We start from the raw sequence: 22427 nt of genomic DNA, 5'->3' as shown, positions 1-22427 counted from the left end.
GCTGAAAAGCATGTTTTGGCCGAATATGATAATTTTCATTAAAACTTGATTTCTATCACTTCGAATGATGCCAAATGAATAACTTACTTGAATTGGACCATTTTACACTATGTCCATTGTAGATTTGTGTCTCCGACAGTTTGTTTGGTTGCAGGGGATATTTTCAGTTTTTATGGCCAAAATGTGCTTTTCAGGGGCTGAAAAGCATGTTTTGGCCGAGTATGATAATTTTCATTAAAACTTGATTTCTATCCATTTGAATGATGCCAAATGAATAACTTACTTGAATTGGACCATTTTACACTATGTCCATTGTAGATTTGTGTCTCTGACAGTTCGTTTGGTTGCAGGGGACATATTCAGTTTTTATGGCCAAAATGTGCTTTTCAGGGGCTGAAAAGCATGTTTTGGCCGAGTTTGATAATTTTCATTAAAACTTAATTTCTATCACTTCGAATGATGCCAAATGAATAACTTACTTGAATTGGACCATTTTACACTATGTCCATTGTAGATTTGTGTCTCCGACAGTTCGTTTGGTTGCAGGGGACATATTAAGTTTTTATGGCCAAAATGTGCTTTTCAGGGGCTGAAAAGCATGTTTTGGCCGAGTATGATAATTTTCATTAAAACTTGATTTCTATCACTTCGAATGATGCCAAATGAATAACTTACTTGAATTGGACCATTTTTCACTATGTCCATTGTAGATTTGTGTCTCCGACAGATTGTTTGGTTGCAGGGGACATTTTCAGTTTTTATGGCCAAAATGTGCTTTTCAGGGGCTGAAAAGCACGTTTTGGCCGAGTATGATAATTTTCATTAAAACTTGATTTCTATCACTTCGAATGATGCCAAATGAATAACTTACTTGAATTGGACCATTTTTCACTATGTCCATTGTAGATTTGTGTCTCCGACAGATTGTTTGGTTGCAGGGGACATTTTCAGTTTTTATGGCCAAAATGTGCTTTTCAGGGGCTGAAAAGCACGTTTTGGCCGAGTATGATAATTTTCATTAAAACTTGATTTCTATCACTTCGAATGATGCCAAATGAATAACTTACTTGAATTGGACCATTTTACACTATGTCCATTGTAGATTTGTGTCTCGACAGTTCGTTTGGTTGCAGGGGACATTTTCAGTTTTTATGGCCAAAATGTGCTTTTCAGGGGCTGAAAAGCATGTTTTGGCCGAATATGATAATTTCAATTAAAACTTGATTTCTATCACTTCGAATGATGCAAAATGAATAACTTACTTGAATTGGACCATTTTACACTATGTCCATTAGATTTGTGTCTCCGACAGTTTGTTTGGTTGCAGGGGACATTTTCAGTTTTTATGGCCAAAATGTGCTTTTCAGGGGCTGAAAAGCATGTTTTGGCCGAGTATGATAATTTTCATTAAAACTTGATTTCTATCACTTCGAATGATGCCAAATGAATAACTTACTTGAATTGGACCATTTTACACTATGTCCATTGTAGATTTGTGTCTCTGACAGTTCGTTTGGTTGCAGGGGACATTTTCAGTTTTTATGGCCAAAATGTGCTTTTCAGGGGCTGAAAAGCATGTTTCGGCCGAGTATGATAATTTTCATTAAAATTGATTTCTATCCATTTGAATGATGCCAAATGAATAACTTACATGAATTGGACCATTTTACACTATGTCCATTGTAGATTTGTGTCTCCGACAGTTTATTTGGTTGCAGGGGACATTTTCAGTTTTTATGGCCAAAATGTGCTTTTCAGGGGCTGAAAAGCATGTTTTGGCCCAGTATGATAATTTTCATTAAAACTTGATTTCTATCACTTCGAATGATGCCAAATGAATAACTTACTTGAATTGGACCATTTTACACTATGTCCATTGTAGATTTGTGTCTCCGACAGTTCGTTTGGTTGCAGGGGACATTTTCAGTTTTTATGGCCAAAATGTGCTTTTCAGAGGCTGAAAAGCATGTTTTGGCAGAGTATGATAATTTTCATTAAAACTTGATTTCTATCACTTCGAATGATGCCAAATGAATAACTTACTTAAATTGGACCATTTTACACTATGTCCATTGTAGATTTGTGTCTCCGACAGTTCGTTTGGTTGCAGGGGACATTTTCAGTTTTTATGGCCAAAATGTGCTTTTCAGGGGCTGAAAAGCATGTTTTGGCCGAGTATGATAATTTTCATTAAAACTTGATTTCTATCACTTCGAATGATGCCAAATGAATAACTTACTTGAATTGGACCATTTTACACTATGTCCATTGTAGATTTGTGTCTCCGACAGTTCGTTTGGTTGCAGGGGACATTTTCAGTTTTTATGGCCAAAATGTGCTTTTCAGGGGCTGAAAAGCATGTTTTGGCCGAGTTTGATAATTTTCATTAAAACTTGATTTTTATCACTTCGATTGATGCCAAATGAATAACTTACTTGAATTGGACCATTTTACACTATGTCCATTGTAGATTTGTGTCTCCGACAGTTCGTTTGGTTGCAGGGGACATTTTCAGTTTTTATGGCCAAAATGTGCTTTTCAGAGGCTGAAAAGCATGTTTTGGCCGAGTATGATAATTTTCATTAAAACTTGATTTCTATCACTTCGAATGATGCCAAATGAATAACTTACTTGAATTGGACCATTTTACACTATGTCCATTGTGGATTTGTGTCTCCGACAGTTCGTTTGGTTGCAGGGGACATTTTCAGTTTTTATGGCCAAAATGTGCTTTTCAGGGGCTGAAAAGCATGTTTTGGCCGAATATGATAATTTTAATTAAAACTTGATTTCTATCACTTCGAATGATGCCAAATGAATAACTTACTTGAATTGGACCATTTTACACTATGTCCATTGTAGATTTGTGTCTCCGACAGTTTGTTTGGTTGCAGGGGACATTTTCAGTTTTTATGGCCAAAATGTGCTTTTCAGGGGCTGAAAAGCATGTTTTGGCCGAATATGATAATTTTCATTAAAACTTGATTTCTATCACTTCGAATGATGCCAAATGAATAACTTACTTGAATTGGACCATTTTTCACTATGTCCATTGTAGATTTGTGTCTCCGACAGATTGTTTGGTTGCAGGGGACATTTTCAGTTTTTATGGCCAAAATGTGCTTTTCAGGGGCTGAAAAGCACGTTTTGGCCGAGTATGATAATTTTCATTAAAACTTGATTTCTATCACTTCGAATGATGCCAAATGAATAACTTACTTGAATTGGACCATTTTACACTATGTCCATTGTAGATTTGTGTCTCCGACAGTTCGTTTGGTTGCAGGGGACATTTTCAGTTTTTATGGCCAAAATGTGCTTTTCAGGGGCTGAAAAGCATGTTTTGGCCGAATATGATAATTTCAATTAAAACTTGATTTCTATCACTTCGAATGATGCAAAATGAATAACTTACTTGAATTGGACCATTTTACACTATGTCCATTAGATTTGTGTCTCCGACAGTTTGTTTGGTTGCAGGGGACATTTTCAGTTTTTATGGCCAAAATGTGCTTTTCAGGGGCTGAAAAGCATGTTTTGGCCGAGTATGATAATTTTCATTAAAACTTGATTTCTATCACTTCGAATGATGCCAAATGAATAACTTACTTGAATTGGACCATTTTACACTATGTCCATTGTAGATTTGTGTCTCTGACAGTTCGTTTGGTTGCAGGGGACATTTTCAGTTTTTATGGCCAAAATGTGCTTTTCAGGGGCTGAAAAGCATGTTTCGGCCGAGTATGATAATTTTCATTAAAATTGATTTCTATCCATTTGAATGATGCCAAATGAATAACTTACATGAATTGGACCATTTTACACTATGTCCATTGTAGATTTGTGTCTCCGACAGTTTATTTGGTTGCAGGGGACATTTTCAGTTTTTATGGCCAAAATGTGCTTTTCAGGGGCTGAAAAGCATGTTTTGGCCCAGTATGATAATTTTCATTAAAACTTGATTTCTATCACTTCGAATGATGCCAAATGAATAACTTACTTGAATTGGACCATTTTACACTATGTCCATTGTAGATTTGTGTCTCCGACAGTTCGTTTGGTTGCAGGGGACATTTTCAGTTTTTATGGCCAAAATGTGCTTTTCAGAGGCTGAAAAGCATGTTTTGGCAGAGTATGATAATTTTCATTAAAACTTGATTTCTATCAATTCGAATGATGCCAAATGAATAACTTACTTGAATTGGACCATTTTACACTATGTCCATTGTAGATTTGTGTCTCCGACAGTTCGTTTGGTTGCAGGGGACATTTTCAGTTTTTATGGCCAAAATGTGCTTTTCAGGGGCTGAAAAGCATGTTTTGGCCGAGTATGATAATTTTCATTAAAACTTGATTTCTATCACTTCGAATGATGCCAAATGAATAACTTACTTGAATTGGACCATTTTACACTATGTCCATTGTAGATTTGTGTCTCCGACAGTTCGTTTGGTTGCAGGGGACATTTTCAGTTTTTATGGCCAAAATGTGCTTTTCAGGGGCTGAAAAGCATGTTTTGGCCGAGTTTGATAATTTTCATTAAAACTTGATTTCTATCACTTCGATTGATGCCAAATGAATAACTTACTTGAATTGGACCATTTTACACTATGTCCATTGTAGATTTGTGTCTCCGACAGTTCGTTTGGTTGCAGGGGACATTTTCAGTTTTTATGGCCAAAATGTGCTTTTCAGAGGCTGAAAAGCATGTTTTGGCCGAGTATGATAATTTTCATTAAAACTTGATTTCTATCACTTCGAATGATGCCAAATGAATAACTTACTTGAATTGGACCATTTTACACTATGTCCATTGTGGATTTGTGTCTCCGACAGTTCGTTTGGTTGCAGGGGACATTTTCAGTTTTTATGGCCAAAATGTGCTTTTCAGGGGCTGAAAAGCATGTTTTGGCCGAATATGATAATTTTAATTAAAACTTGATTTCTATCACTTCGAATGATGCCAAATGAATAACTTACTTGAATTGGACCATTTTACACTATGTCCATTGTAGATTTGTGTCTCCGACAGTTTGTTTGGTTGCAGGGGACATTTTCAGTTTTTATGGCCAAAATGTGCTTTTCAGGGGCTGAAAAGCATGTTTTGGCCGAGTATGATAATTTTCATTAAAACTTGATTTCTATCACTTCGAATGATGCCAAATGAATAACTTACTTGAATTGGACCATTTTACACTATGTCCATTGTAGATTTGTGTCTCCGACAGTTCGTTTGGTTGCAGGGGACATTTTCAGTTTTTATGGCCAAAATGTGCTTTTCAGAGGCTGAAAAGCATGTTTTGGCAGAGTATGATAATTTTCATTAAAACTTGATTTCTATCACTTCGAATGATGCCAAATGAATAACTTACTTGAATTGGACCATTTTACACTATGTCCATTGTAGATTTGTGTCTCCGACAGTTTGTTTGGTTGCAGGGGACATTTTCAGTTTTTATGGCCAAAATGTGCTTTTCAGGGGCTGAAAAGCATGTTTTGGCCGAGTATGATAATTTTCATTAAAACTTGATTTCTATCCATTTGAATGATGCCAAATGAATAACTTACTTGAATTGGACCATTTTACACTATGTCCTTTGTAGATTTGTGTCTCTGACAGTTCGTTTGGTTGCAGGGGACATATTCAGTTTTTATGGCCAAAATGTGCTTTTCAGGGGCTGAAAAGCATGTTTTGGCCGAGTTTGATAATTTTCATTAAAACTTAATTTCTATCACTTCGAATGATGCCAAATGAATAACTTACTTGAATTGGACCATTTTACACTATGTCCATTGTAGATTTGTGTCTCCGACAGTTCGTTTGGTTGCAGGGGACATTTTCAGTTTTTATGGCCAAAATGTGCTTTTCAGGGGCTGAAAAGCATGTTTTGGCCGAGTATGATAATTTTCATTAAAACTTGATTTCTATCACTTCGAATGATGCCAAATGAATAACTTACTTGAATTGGACCATTTTACACTATGTCCATTGTAGATTTGTGTCTCCGACAGTTCGTTTGGTTGCAGGGGACATTTTCAGTTTTTATGGCCAAAATGTGCTTTTCAGGGGCTGAAAAGCATGTTTTGGCCGAGTTTGATAATTTTCATTAAAACTTGATTTCTATCACTTCGATTGATGCCAAATGAATAACTTACTTGAATTGGACCATTTTACACTATGTCCATTGTAGATTTGTGTCTCCGACAGTTCGTTTGGTTGCAGGGGACATTTTCAGTTTTTATGGCCAAAATGTGCTTTTCAGAGGCTGAAAAGCATGTTTTGGCCGAGTATGATAATTTTCATTAAAACTTGATTTCTATCACTTCGAATGATGCCAAATGAATAACTTACTTGAATTGGACCATTTTACACTATGTCCATTGTGGATTTGTGTCTCCGACAGTTCGTTTGGTTGCAGGGGACATTTTCAGTTTTTATGGCCAAAATGTGCTTTTCAGGGGCTGAAAAGCATGTTTTGGCCGAATATGATAATTTTAATTAAAACTTGATTTCTATCACTTCGAATGATGCCAAATGAATAACTTACTTGAATTGGACCATTTTACACTATGTCCATTGTAGATTTGTGTCTCCAACAGTTTGTTTGGTTGCAGGGGACATTTTCAGTTTTTATGGCCAAAATGTGCTTTTCAGGGGCTGAAAAGCATGTTTTGGCCGAGTATGATAATTTTCATTAAACTTGATTTCTATCACTTCGAATGATGCCAAATGAATAACTTACTTGAATTGGACCATTTTACACTATGTCCATTGTGGATTTGTGTCTCCGACAGTTCGTTTGGTTGCAGGGGACATTTTCAGTTTTTATGGCCAAAATGTGCTTTTCAGGGGCTGAAAAGCATGTTTTGGCCGAATATGATAATTTTAATTAAAACTTGATTTCTATCACTTCGAATGATGCCAAATGAATAACTTACTTGAATTGGACCATTTTACACTATGTCCATTGTAGATTTGTGTCTCCAACAGTTTGTTTGGTTGCAGGGGACATTTTCAGTTTTTATGGCCAAAATGTGCTTTTCAGGGGCTGAAAAGCATGTTTTGGCCGAGTATGATAATTTTCATTAAAACTTGATTTCTATCACTTCGAATGATGCCAAATGAATAACTTACTTGAATTGGACCATTTTACACTATGTCCATTGTAGATTTGTGTCTCTGACAGTTCGTTTGGTTGCAGGGGACATATTCAGTTTTTATGGCCAAAATGTGCTTTTCAGGGGCTGAAAAGCATGTTTTGGCCGAATATGATAATTTTCATTAAAACTTGATTTCTATCACTTCGAATGATGCCAAATGAATAACTTACTTGAATTGGACCATTTTACACTATGTCCATTGTAGATTTGTGTCTCCGACAGTTTGTTTGGTTGCAGGGGACATTTTCAGTTTTTATGGCCAAAATGTGCTTTTCAGAGGCTGAAAAGCATGTTTTGGCAGAGTATGATAATTTTCATTAAAACTTGATTTCTATCACTTCGAATGATGCCAAATGAATAACTTACTTGAATTGGACCATTTTACACTATGTCCATTGTAGATTTGTGTCTCCGACAGTTTGTTTGGTTGCAGGGGACATTTTCAGTTTTTATGGCCAAAATGTGCTTTTCAGGGGCTGAAAAGCATGTTTTGGCCGAGTATGATAATTTTCATTAAAACTTGATTTCTATCCATTTGAATGATGCCAAATGAATAACTTACTTGAATTGGACCATTTTACACTATGTCCTTTGTAGATTTGTGTCTCTGACAGTTCGTTTGGTTGCAGGGGACATATTCAGTTTTTATGGCCAAAATGTGCTTTTCAGGGGCTGAAAAGCATGTTTTGGCCGAGTTTGATAATTTTCATTAAAACTTAATTTCTATCACTTCGAATGATGCCAAATGAATAACTTACTTGAATTGGACCATTTTACACTATGTCCATTGTAGATTTGTGTCTCCGACAGTTCGTTTGGTTGCAGGGGACATTTTCAGTTTTTATGGCCAAAATGTGCTTTTCAGGGGCTGAAAAGCATGTTTTGGCCGAGTATGATAATTTTCATTAAAACTTGATTTCTATCACTTCGAATGATGCCAAATGAATAACTTACTTGAATTGGACCATTTTACACTATGTCCATTGTAGATTTGTGTCTCCGACAGTTCGTTTGGTTGCAGGGGACATTTTCAGTTTTTATGGCCAAAATGTGCTTTTCAGGGGCTGAAAAGCATGTTTTGGCCGAGTTTGATAATTTTCATTAAAACTTGATTTCTATCACTTCGATTGATGCCAAATGAATAACTTACTTGAATTGGACCATTTTACACTATGTCCATTGTAGATTTGTGTCTCCGACAGTTCGTTTGGTTGCAGGGGACATTTTCAGTTTTTATGGCCAAAATGTGCTTTTCAGAGGCTGAAAAGCATGTTTTGGCCGAGTATGATAATTTTCATTAAAACTTGATTTCTATCACTTTGAATGATGCCAAATGAATAACTTACTTGAATTGGACCATTTTACACTATGTCCATTGTGGATTTGTGTCTCCGACAGTTCGTTTGGTTGCAGGGGACATTTTCAGTTTTTATGGCCAAAATGTGCTTTTCAGGGGCTGAAAAGCATGTTTTGGCCGAATATGATAATTTTAATTAAAACTTGATTTCTATCACTTCGAATGATGCCAAATGAATAACTTACTTGAATTGGACCATTTTACACTATGTCCATTGTAGATTTGTGTCTCCAACAGTTTGTTTGGTTGCAGGGGACATTTTCAGTTTTTATGGCCAAAATGTGCTTTTCAGGGGCTGAAAAGCATGTTTTGGCCGAGTATGATAATTTTCATTAAACTTGATTTCTATCACTTCGAATGATGCCAAATGAATAACTTACTTGAATTGGACCATTTTACACTATGTCCATTGTGGATTTGTGTCTCCGACAGTTCGTTTGGTTGCAGGGGACATTTTCAGTTTTTATGGCCAAAATGTGCTTTTCAGGGGCTGAAAAGCATGTTTTGGCCGAATATGATAATTTTAATTAAAACTTGATTTCTATCACTTCGAATGATGCCAAATGAATAACTTACTTGAATTGGACCATTTTACACTATGTCCATTGTAGATTTGTGTCTCCAACAGTTTGTTTGGTTGCAGGGGACATTTTCAGTTTTTATGGCCAAAATGTGCTTTTCAGGGGCTGAAAAGCATGTTTTGGCCGAGTATGATAATTTTCATTAAAACTTGATTTCTATCACTTCGAATGATGCCAAATGAATAACTTACTTGAATTGGACCATTTTACACTATGTCCATTGTAGATTTGTGTCTCTGACAGTTCGTTTGGTTGCAGGGGACATATTCAGTTTTTATGGCCAAAATGTGCTTTTCAGGGGCTGAAAAGCATGTTTTGGCCGAATATGATAATTTTCATTAAAACTTGATTTCTATCACTTCGAATGATGCCAAATGAATAACTTACTTGAATTGGACCATTTTACACTATGTCCATTGTAGATTTGTGTCTCCGACAGTTTGTTTGGTTGCAGGGGACATTTTCAGTTTTTATGGCCAAAATGTGCTTTTCAGGGGCTGAAAAGCATGTTTTGGCCGAGTATGATAATTTTCATTAAAACTTGATTTCTATCCATTTGAATGATGCCAAATGAATAACTTACTTGAATTGGACCATTTTACACTATGTCCATTGTAGATTTGTGTCTCTGACAGTTCGTTTGGTTGCAGGGGACATATTCAGTTTTTATGGCCAAAATGTGCTTTTCAGGGGCTGAAAAGCATGTTTTGGCCGAGTTTGATAATTTTCATTAAAACTTAATTTCTATCACTTCGAATGATGCCAAATGAATAACTTACTTGAATTGGACCATTTAACACTATGTCCATTGTAGATTTGTGTCTCCGACAGTTCGTTTGGTTGCAGGGGACATATTAAGTTTTTATGGCCAAAATGTGCTTTTCAGGGGCTGAAAAGCATGTTTTGGCCGAGTATGATAATTTTCATTAAAACTTGATTTCTATCACTTCGAATGATGCCAAATGAATAACTTACTTGAATTGGACCAATTTACACTATGTCCATTGTAGATTTGTGTCTCCGACAGTTCGTTTGGTTGTAGGGGACATTTTCAGTTTTTATGGCCAAAATGTGCTTGTCAGGGGCTGAAAAGCATGTTTTGGCCGAGTTTGATAATTTTCATTAAAACTTGATTTCTATCACTTCGATTGATGCCAAATGAATAACTTACTTGAATTGGACCATTTTACACTATGTCCATTGTAGATTTGTGTCTCCGACAGTTCGTTTGGTTGCAGGGGACATTTTCAGTTTTTATGGCCAAAATGTGCTTTTCAGAGGCTGAAAAGCATGTTTTGGCCGAGTATGATAATTTACATTAAAACTTAATTTCTATCACTTCGAATGATGCCAAATGAATAACTTACTTGAATTGGACCATTTTACACTATGTCCATTGTAGATTTGTGTCTCTGACAGTTTGTTTGGTTGCAGGGGACATATTAAGTTTTTATGGCCAAAATGTGCTTTTCAGGGGCTGAAAAGCATGTTTTGGCCGAGTATGATAATTTTCATTAAAACTTGATTTCTATCACTTCGAATGATGCCAAATGAATAACTTACTTGAATTGGACCATTTTACACTATGTCCATTGTAGATTTGTGTCTCCGACAGTTTGTTTGGTTGCAGGGGACATTTTCAGTTTTTATGGCCAAAATGTGCTTTTCAGGGGCTGAAAAGCATGTTTTGGCCGAGTATGATAATTTTCATTAAAACTTGATTTCTATCACTTCGAATGATGCCAAATGAATAACTTACTTGAATTGGACCATTTTACACTATGTCCATTGTAGATTTGTGTCTCCGACAGTTCGTTTGGTTGCAGGGGACATTTTCAGTTTTTATGGCCAAAATGTGCTTTTCAGGGGCTGAAAAGCATGTTTTGGCCGAGTATGATAATTTTAATTAAAACTTGATTTCTATCACTTCGAATGATGCAAAATGAATAACTTACTTGAATTGGACCATTTTACACTATGTCCATTAGATTTGTGTCTCCGACAGTTTGTTTGGTTGCAGGGGACATTTTCAGTTTTTATGGCCAAAATGTGCTTTTCAGGGGCTGAAAAGCATGTTTTGGCCGAGTATGATAATTTTCATTAAAACTTGATTTCTATCACTTCGAATGATGCCAAATGAATAACTTACTTGAATTGGACCATTTTACACTATGTCCATTGTAGATTTGTGTCTCTGACAGTTTGTTTGGTTGCAGGGGACATTTTCAGTTTTTATGGCCAAAATGTGCTTTTCAGGGGCTGAAAAGCATGTTTTGGCCGAGTATGATAATTTTCATTAAAACTTGATTTCTATCCATTTGAATGATGCCAAATGAATAACTTACTTGAATTGGACCATTTTACACTATGTCCATTGTAGATTTGTGTCTCCGACAGTTTGTTTGGTTGCAGGGGACATTTTCAGTTTTTTATGGCCAAAATGTGCTTTTCAGGGGCTGAAAAGCATGTTTTGGCCGAGTATGATAATTTTCATTAAAACTTGATTTCTATCACTTCGAATGATGCCAAATGAATAACTTACTTGAATTGGACCATTTTACACTATGTCCATTGTAGATTTGTGTCTCCGACAGTTCGTTTGGTTGCAGGGGACATTTTCAGTTTTTATGGCCAAAATGTGCTTTTCAGGGGCTGAAAAGCATGTTTTGGCCGAGTATGATAATTTTAATTAAAACTTGATTTCTATCACTTCGAATGATGCAAAATGAATAACTTACTTGAATTGGACCATTTTACACTATGTCCATTAGATTTGTGTCTCCGACAGTTTGTTTGGTTGCAGGGGACATTTTCAGTTTTTATGGCCAAAATGTGCTTTTCAGGGGCTGAAAAGCATGTTTTGGCCGAGTATGATAATTTTCATTAAAACTTGATTTCTATCACTTCGAATGATGCCAAATGAATAACTTACTTGAATTGGACCATTTTACACTATGTCCATTGTAGATTTGTGTCTCTGACAGTTTGTTTGGTTGCAGGGGACATATTCAGTTTTTATGGCCAAAATGTGCTTTTCAGGGGCTGAAAAGCATGTTTTGGCCGAATATGATAATTTTCATTAAAACTTGATTTCTATCACTTCGAATGATGCCAAATGAATAACTTACTTGAATTGGACCATTTTACACTATGTCCATTGTAGATTTGTGTCTCCGACAGTTTGTTTGGTTGCAGGGGACATTTTCAGTTTTTATGGCCAAAATGTGCTTTTCAGGGGCTGAAAAGCATGTTTTGGCCGAGTATGATAATTTTCATTAAAATTGATTTCTATCCATTTGAATGATGCCAAATGAATAACTTACATGAATTGGACCATTTTACACTATGTCCATTGTAGATTTGTGTCTCCGACAGTTCGTTTGGTTGCAGGGGACATTTTCAGTTTTTATGGCCAAAATGTGCTTTTCAGGGGCTGAAAAGCATGTTTTGGCCGAGTATGATAATTTTAATTAAAACTTGATTTCTATCACTTCGAATGATGCAAAATGAATAACTTACTTGAATTGGACCATTTTACACTATGACCATTAGATTTGTGTCTCCGACAGTTTGTTTGGTTGCAGGGGACATTTTCAGTTTTTATGGCCAAAATGTGCTTTTCAGGGGCTGAAAAGCATGTTTTGGCCGAGTATGATAATTTTCATTAAAACTTGATTTCTATCACTTCGAATGATGCCAAATGAATAACTTACTTGAATTGGACCATTTTACACTATGTCCATTGTAGATTTGTGTCTCTGACAGTTTGTTTGGTTGCAGGGGACATATTCAGTTTTTATGGCCAAAATGTGCTTTTCAGGGGCTGAAAAGCATGTTTTGGCCGAATATGATAATTTTCATTAAAACTTGATTTCTATCACTTCGAATGATGCCAAATGAATAACTTACTTGAATTGGACCATTTTACACTATGTCCATTGTAGATTTGTGTCTCCGACAGTTTGTTTGGTTGCAGGGGACATTTTCAGTTTTTATGGCCAAAATGTGCTTTTCAGGGGCTGAAAAGCATGTTTTGGCCGAGTATGATAATTTTCATTAAAATTGATTTCTATCCATTTGAATGATGCCAAATGAATAACTTACATGAATTGGACCATTTTACACTATGTCCATTGTAGATTTGTGTCTCCGACAGTTTATTTGGTTGCAGGGGACATTTTCAGTTTTTATGGCCAAAATGTGCTTTTCAGGGGCTGAAAAGCATGTTTTGGCCGAGTATGATAATTTTCATTAAAACTTGATTTCTATCACTTCGAATGATGCCAAATGAATAACTTACTTGAATTGGACCATTTTACACTATGTCCATTGTAGATTTGTGTCTCCGACAGTTCGTTTGGTTGCAGGGGACATTTTCAGTTTTTATGGCCAAAATGTGCTTTTCAGAGGCTGAAAAGCATGTTTTGGCAGAGTATGATAATTTTCATTAAAACTTGATTTCTATCACTTCGAATGATGCCAAATGAATAACTTACTTGAATTGGACCATTTTACACTATGTCCATTGTAGATTTGTGTCTCCGACAGTTTGTTTGGTTGCAGGGGACATTTTCAGTTTTTATGGCCAAAATGTGCTTTTCAGGGGCTGAAAAGCATGTTTTGGCCGAGTATGATAATTTTCATTAAAACTTGATTTCTATCCATTTGAATGATGCCAAATGAATAACTTACTTGAATTGGACCATTTTACACTATGTCCATTGTAGATTTGTGTCTCTGACAGTTCGTTTGGTTGCAGGGGACATATTCAGTTTTTATGGCCAAAATGTGCTTTTCAGGGGCTGAAAAGCATGTTTTGGCCGAGTTTGATAATTTTCATTAAAACTTAATTTCTATCACTTCGAATGATGCCAAATGAATAACTTACTTGAATTGGACCATTTTACACTATGTCCATTGTAGATTTGTGTCTCCGACAGTTCGTTTGGTTGCAGGGGACATTTTCAGTTTTTATGGCCAAAATGTGCTTTTCAGGGGCTGAAAAGCATGTTTTGGCCGAGTATGATAATTTTCATTAAAACTTGATTTCTATCACTTCGAATGATGCCAAATGAATAACTTACTTGAATTGGACCATTTTACACTATGTCCATTGTAGATTTGTGTCTCCGACAGTTCGTTTGGTTGCAGGGGACATTTTCAGTTTTTATGGCCAAAATGTGCTTTTCAGGGGCTGAAAAGCATGTTTTGGCCGAGTTTGATAATTTTCATTAAAACTTGATTTCTATCACTTCGATTGATGCCAAATGAATAACTTACTTGAATTGGACCATTTTACACTATGTCCATTGTAGATTTGTGTCTCCGACAGTTCGTTTGGTTGCAGGGGACATTTTCAGTTTTTATGGCCAAAATGTGCTTTTCAGAGGCTGAAAAGCATGTTTTGGCCGAGTATGATAATTTACATTAAAACTTAATTTCTATCACTTCGAATGATGCCAAATGAATAACTTACTTGAATTGGACCATTTTACACTATGTCCATTGTAGATTTGTGTCTCTGACAGTTTGTTTGGTTGCAGGGGACATATTAAGTTTTTATGGCCAAAATGTGCTTTTCAGGGGCTGAAAAGCATGTTTTGGCCGAGTATGATAATTTTCATTAAAACTTGATTTCTATCACTTCGAATGATGCCAAATGAATAACTTACTTGAATTGGACCATTTTACACTATGTCCATTGTAGATTTGTGTCTCTGACAGTTCGTTTGGTTGCAGGGGACATATTCAGTTTTTATGGCCAAAATGTGCTTTTCAGGGGCTGAAAAGCATGTTTTGGCCGTATATGATAATTTTCATTAAAACTTGATTTCTATCCATTTGAATGATGCCAAATGAATAACTTACTTGAATTGGACCATTTTACACTATGTCCATTGTAGATTTGTGTCTCTGACAGTTCGTTTGGTTGCAGGGGACATATTAAGTTTTTTTGGCCAAAATGTGCTTTTCAGGGGCTGAAAAGCATGTTTTGGCCGAATATGATAATTTTCATTAAAACTTGATTTCTATCACTTCGAATGATGCCAAATGAATAACTTACTTGAATTGGACCATTTTTCACTATGTCCATTGTAGATTTGTGTCTCCGACAGATTGTTTGGTTGCAGGGGACATTTTCAGTTTTTATGGCCAAAATGTGCTTTTCAGGGGCTGAAAAGCACGTTTTGGCCGAGTATGATAATTTTCATTAAAACTTGATTTCTATCACTTCGAATGATGCCAAATGAATAACTTACTTGAATTGGACCATTTTACACTATGTCCATTGTAGATTTGTGTCTCCGACAGTTCGTTTGGTTGCAGGGGACATTTTCAGTTTTTATGGCCAAAATGTGCTTTTCAGGGGCTGAAAAGCATGTTTTGGCCGAATATGATAATTTCAATTAAAACTTGATTTCTATCACTTCGAATGATGCAAAATGAATAACTTACTTGAATTGGACCATTTTACACTATGTCCATTAGATTTGTGTCTCCGACAGTTTGTTTGGTTGCAGGGGACATTTTCAGTTTTTATGGCCAAAATGTGCTTTTCAGGGGCTGAAAAGCATGTTTTGGCCGAGTATGATAATTTTCATTAAAACTTGATTTATATCACTTCGAATGATGCCAAATGAATAACTTACTTGAATTGGACTATTTTACACTATGTCCATTGTAGATTTGTGTCTCTGACAGTTCGTTTGGTTGCAGGGGACATATTCAGTTTTTATGGCCAAAATGTGCTTTTCAGGGGCTGAAAAGCATGTTTTGGCCGAATATGATAATTTTCATTAAAACTTGATTTCTATCACTTCGAATGATGCCAAATGAATAACTTACTTGAATTGGACCATTTTACACTATGTCCATTGTAGATTTGTGTCTCCGACAGTTTGTTTGGTTGCAGGGGACATTTTCAGTTTTTATGGCCAAAATGTGCTTTTCAGGGGCTGAAAAGCATGTTTTGGCCGAGTATGATAATTTTCATTAAAACTTGATTTCTATCCATTTGAATGATGCCAAATGAATAACTTACTTGAATTGGACCATTTTACACTATGTCCATTGTAGATTTGTGTCTCCGACAGTTTGTTTGGTTGCAGGGGACATTTTCAGTTTTTATGGCCAAAATGTGCTTTTCAGGGGCTGAAAAGCATGTTTTGGCCGAGTATGATAATTTTCATTAAAACTTGATTTCTATCACTTCGAATGATGCCAAATGAATAACTTACTTGAATTGGACCATTTTACACTATGTCCATTGTAGATTTGTGTCTCCGACAGTTCGTTTGGTTGCAGGGGACATTTTCAGTTTTTATGGCCAAAATGTGCTTTTCAGGGGCTGAAAAGCATGTTTTGGCCGAATATGAAAATTTTCATTAAAACTTGATTTCTATCACTTCGAATGATGCCAAATGAATAACTTACTTGAATTGGACCATTTTACACTATGTCCATTGTAGATTTGTGTCTCCGACCGTTTGTTTGGTTGCAGGGGACATTTTCAGTTTTTATGGCCAAAATGTGCTTTTCAGAGGCTGAAAAGCATGTTTTGGCCGAGTATGATAATTTTCATTAAAACTTGATTTCTATCCATTTGAATGATGCCAAATGAATAACTTACTTGAATTGGACCATTTTACACTATGTCCATTGTAGATTTGTGTCTCTGACAGTTCGTTTGGTTGCAGGGGACATATTCAGTTTTTATGGCCAAAATGTGCTTTTCAGGGGCTGAAAAGCATGTTTTGGCCGAATATGATAATTTTCATTAAAACTTGATTTCTATCACTTCGAATGATGCCAAATGAATAACTTACTTTAATTGGAACATTTTACACTATGTCCATTGTAGATTTGTGTCTCTGACAGTTCGTTTGGTTGCAGGGGACATATTAAGTTTTTATGGCCAAAATGTGCTTTTCAGGGGCTGAAAAGCATGTTTTGGCCGAGTATGATAATTTTCATTAAAACTTGATTTCTATCACTTCGAATGATGCCAAATGAATAACTTACTTGAATTGGACCATTTTACACTATGTCCATTGTAGATTTGTGTCTCCGACAGTTCGTTTGGTTGCAGGGGACATTTTCAGTTTTTATGGCCAAAATGTGCTTTTCAGGGTCTGAAAAGCATGTTTTGGCCGAATATGATAATTTTAATTAAAACTTGATTTCTATCACTTCGAATGATGCCAAATGAATAACTTACTTGAATTGGACCATTTTACACTATGTCCATTGTAGATTTGTGTCTCCGACAGTTTGTTTGGTTGCAGGGGACATTTTCAGTTTTTATGGCCAAAATGTGCTTTTCAGGGGCTGAAAAGCATGTTTTGGCCGAGTATGATAATTTTCATTAAAACTTGATTTCTATCACTTCGAATGATGCCAAATGATTAACTTACTTGAATTGGACCATTTTACACTATGTCCATTGTAGATTTGTGTCTCTGACAGTTCGTTTGGTTGCAGGGGACATATTCAGTTTTTATGGCCAAAATGTGCTTTTCAGGGGCTGAAAAGCATGTTTTGGCCGAATATGATAATTTTCATTAAAACTTGATTTCTATCACTTTGAATGATGCCAAATGAATAACTTACTTGAATTGGACCATTTTACACTATGTCCATTGTAGATTTGTGTCTCCGACAGTTTGTTTGGTTGCAGGGGACATTTTCAGTTTTTATGGCCAAAATGTGCTTTTCAGGGGCTGAAAAGCATGTTTTGGCTGAGTATGATAATTTTCATTAAAACTTGATTTCTATCCATTTGAATGATGCCAAATGAATAACTTACTTGAATTGGACCATTTTACACTATGTCCATTGTAGATTTGTGTCTCTGACAGTTCGTTTGGTTGCAGGGGACATATTCAGTTTTTATGGCCAAAATGTGCTTTTCAGGGGCTGAAAAGCATGTTTTGGCCGAATTTGATAATTTTCATTAAAACTTAATTTCTATCACTTCGAATGATGCCAAATGAATAACTTACTTGAATTGGACCATTTTACACTATGTCCATTGTAGATTTGTGTCTCCGACAGTTCGTTTGGTTGCAGGGGACATATTAAGTTTTCATGGCCAAAATGTGCTTTTCAGGGGCTGAAAAGCATGTTTTGGCCGAGTTTGATAATTTTCATTAAAACTTGATTTCTATCACTTCGATTGATGCCAAATGAATAACTTACTTGAATTGGACCATTTTACACTATGTCCATTGTAGATTTGTGTCTCCGACAGTTCGTTTGGTTGCAGGGGACATTTTCAGTTTTTATGGCCAAAATGTGCTTTTCAGAGGCTGAAAAGCATGTTTTGGCCGAGTATGATAATTTACATTAAAACTTAATTTCTATCACTTCGAATGATGCCAAATGAATAACTTACTTGAATTGGACCATTTTACACTATGTCCATTGTAGATTTGTGTCTCTGACAGTTTGTTTGGTTGCAGGGGACATATTAAGTTTTTATGGCCAAAATGTGCTTTTCAGGGGCTGAAAAGCATGTTTTGGCCGAATATGATAATTTTCATTAAAACTTGATTTCTATCACTTCGAATGATGCCAAATGAATAACTTACTTGAATTGGACCATTTTACACTATGTCCATTGTAGATTTGTGTCTCCGACAGTTCGTTTGGTTGCAGGGGACATTTTCAGTTTTTATGGCCAAAATGTGCTTTTCAGGGGCTGAAAAGCATGTTTTGGCCGAGTATGATAATTTTCATTAAAACTTGATTTCTATCACTTCGAATGATGCCAAATGAATAACTAACTTGAATTGGACCATTTTACACTATGTCCATTGTAGATTTGTGTCTCCGACAGTTCGTTTGGTTGCAGGGGACATTTTCAGTTTTTATGGCCAAAATGTGCTTTTCAGGGGCTGAAAAGCATGTTTTGGCCGAATATGATAATTTTCATTAAAACTTGATTTCTATCACTTCGAATGATGCCAAATGAATAACTTACTTGAATTGGACCATTTTTCACTATGTCCATTGTAGATTTGTGTCTCCGACAGATTGTTTGGTTGCAGGGGACATTTTCAGTTTTTATGGCCAAAATGTGCTTTTCAGGGGCTGAAAAGCACGTTTTGGCCGAGTATGATAATTTTCATTAAAACTTGATTTCTATCACTTCGAATGATGCCAAATGAATAACTTACTTGAATTGGAACATTTTACACTATGTCCATTGTAGATTTGTATCTCTGACAGTTCGTTTGGTTGCAGGGGACATATTCAGTTTTTATGGCCAAAATGTGCTTTTCAGGGTCTGAAAAGCATGTTTTGGCCGAGTATGATAATTTTCATTAAAACTTGATTTCTATCAATTCGAATGATGCCAAATGAATAACTTACTTGAATTGGACCATTTTACACTATGTCCATTGTAGATTTGTGTCTCTGACAGTTCGTTTGGTTGCAGGGGACATATTCAGTTTTTATGGCCAAAATGTGCTTTTCAGGGGCTTAAAAGCATGTTTTGGCCGAGTTTGATAATTTTCATTAAAACTTGATTTCTATCACTTCGATTGATGCCAAATGAATAACTTACTTGAATTGGACCATTTTACACTATGTCCATTGTAGATTTGTGTCTCCGACAGTTCGTTTGGTTGCAGGGGACATTTTCAGTTTTTATGGCCAAAATGTACTTTTCAGAGGCTGAAAAGCATGTTTTGGCCGAGTATGATAATTTACATTAAAACTTAATTTCTATCACTTCGAATGATGCCAAATGAATAACTTACTTGAATTGGACCATTTTACACTATGTCCATTGTAGATTTGTGTCTCTGACAGTTCGTTTGGTTGCAGGGGACATATTAAGTTTTTATGGCCAAAATGTGCTTTTCAGGGGCTGAAAAGCATGTTTTGGCCGAGTATGATAATTTTCATTAAAACTTGATTTCTATCACTTCGAATGATGCCAAATGAATAACTTACTTGAATTGGACCATTTTACACTATGTCCATTGTAGATTTGTGTCTCCGACAGTTCGTTTGGTTGCAGGGGACATTTTCAGTTTTTATGGCCAAAATGTGCTTTTCAGGGGCTGAAAAGCATGTTTTGGCCGAATATGATAATTTTCATTAAAACTTGATTTCTATCACTTCGAATGATGCCAAATGAATAACTTACTTGAATTGGACCATTTTCTATGTCCATTGTAGATTTGTGTCTCCGACAGTTTGTTTGGTTGCAGGGGACATTTTCAGTTTTTATGGCCAAAATGTGCTTTTCAGGGGCTGAAAAGCATGTTTTGGCCGAGTATGATAATTTTCATTAAAACTTGATTTCTATCACTTCGAATGATGCCAAATGAATAACTTACTTGAATTGGACCATTTTACACTATGTCCATTGTAGATTTGTGTCTCTGACAGTTCGTTTGGTTGCAGGGGACATATTCAGTTTTTATGGCCAAAATGTGCTTTTCAGGGGCTGAAAAGCATGTTTTGGCCGAATATGATAATTTTCATTAAAACTTGATTTCTATCACTTCGAATGATGCCAAATGAATAACTTACTTGAATTGGACCATTTTACACTATGTCCATTGTAGATTTGTGTCTCCGACAGTTTGTTTGGTTGCAGGGGACATTTTCAGTTTTTATGGCCAAAATGTGCTTTTCAGGGGCTGAAAAGCATGTTTTGGCCGAGTATGATAATTTTCATTAAAACTTGATTTCTATCACTTCGAATGATGCCAAATGAATAACTTACTTGAATTGGACCATTTTACACTATGTCCATTGTAGATTTGTGTCTCCGACAGTTCGTTTGGTTGCAGGGGACATTTTCAGTTTTTATGGCCAAAATGTGCTTTTCAGGGGCTGAAAAGCATGTTTTGGCCGAATATGATAATTTTAATTAAAACTTGATTTCTATCACTTCGAATGATGCCAAATGAATAACTTACTTGAATTGGACCATTTTACACTATGTCCATTGTAGATTTGTGTCTCCGACAGTTTGTTTGGTTGCAGGGGACATTTTCAGTTTTTATGGCCAAAATGTGCTTTTCAGGGGCTGAAAAGCATGTTTTGGCCGAGTATGATAATTTTCATTAAAACTTGATTTCTATCACTTCGAATGATGCCAAATGAATAACTTACTTGAATTGGACCATTTTACACTATGTCCATTGTAGATTTGTGTCTCCGACAGTTCGTTTGGTTGCAGGGGACATATTAAGTTTTCATGGCCAAAATGTGCTTTTCAGGGGCTGAAAAGCATGTTTTGGCCGAGTATGATAATTTTCATTAAAACTTGATTTCTATCACTTCGAATGATGCCAAATGAATAACTTACTTGAATTGGACCATTTTACACTATGTCCATTGTAGATTTGTGTCTCCGACAGTTCGTTTGGTTGCAGGGGACATTTTCAGTTTTTATGGCCAAAATGTGCTTTTCAGAGGCTGAAAAGCATGTTTTGGCCGAGTATGATAATTTACATTAAAACTTAATTTCTATCACTTCGAATGATGCCAAATGAATAACTTACTTGAATTGGACCATTTTACACTATGTCCATTGTAGATTTGTGTCTCTGACAGTTTGTTTGGTTGCAGGGGACATATTAAGTTTTTATGGCCAAAATGTGCTTTTCAGGGGCTGAAAAGCATGTTTTGGCCGAATATGATAATTTTCATTAAAACTTGATTTCTATCACTTCAAATGATGCCAAATGAATAACTTACTTGAATTGGACCATTTTACACTATGTCCATTGTAGATTTGTGTCTCCGACAGTTCGTTTGGTTGCAGGGGACATTTTCAGTTTTTATGGCCAAAATGTGCTTTTCAGAGGCTGAAAAGCATGTTTTGGCCGAGTATGATAATTTACATTAAAACTTAATTTCTATCACTTCGAATGATGCCAAATGAATAACTTACTTGAATTGGACCATTTTACACTATGTCCATTGTAGATTTGTGTCTCTGACAGTTTGTTTGGTTGCAGGGGACATATTAAGTTTTTATGGCCAAAATGTGCTTTTCAGGGGCTGAAAAGCATGTTTTGGCCGAATATGATAATTTTCATTAAAACTTGATTTCTATCACTTCGAATGATGCCAAATGAATAACTTACTTGAATTGGACCATTTTACACTATGTCCATTGTAGATTTGTGTCTCCGACAGTTCGTTTGGTTGCAGGGGACATTTTCAGTTTTTATGGCCAAAATGTGCTTTTCAGGGGCTGAAAAGCATGTTTTGGCCGAGTATGATAATTTTCATTAAAACTTGATTTCTATCACTTCGAATGATGCCAAATGAATAACTTACTTGAATTGGACCATTTT

This window comes from Stigmatopora argus, chromosome 3 (genome assembly GCF_051989625.1).
Source record: "Stigmatopora argus isolate UIUO_Sarg chromosome 3, RoL_Sarg_1.0, whole genome shotgun sequence".
NCBI classification, from domain to species: domain Eukaryota; kingdom Metazoa; phylum Chordata; class Actinopteri; order Syngnathiformes; family Syngnathidae; genus Stigmatopora; species Stigmatopora argus.
This window is presented reverse-complemented; position numbering follows the sequence as displayed.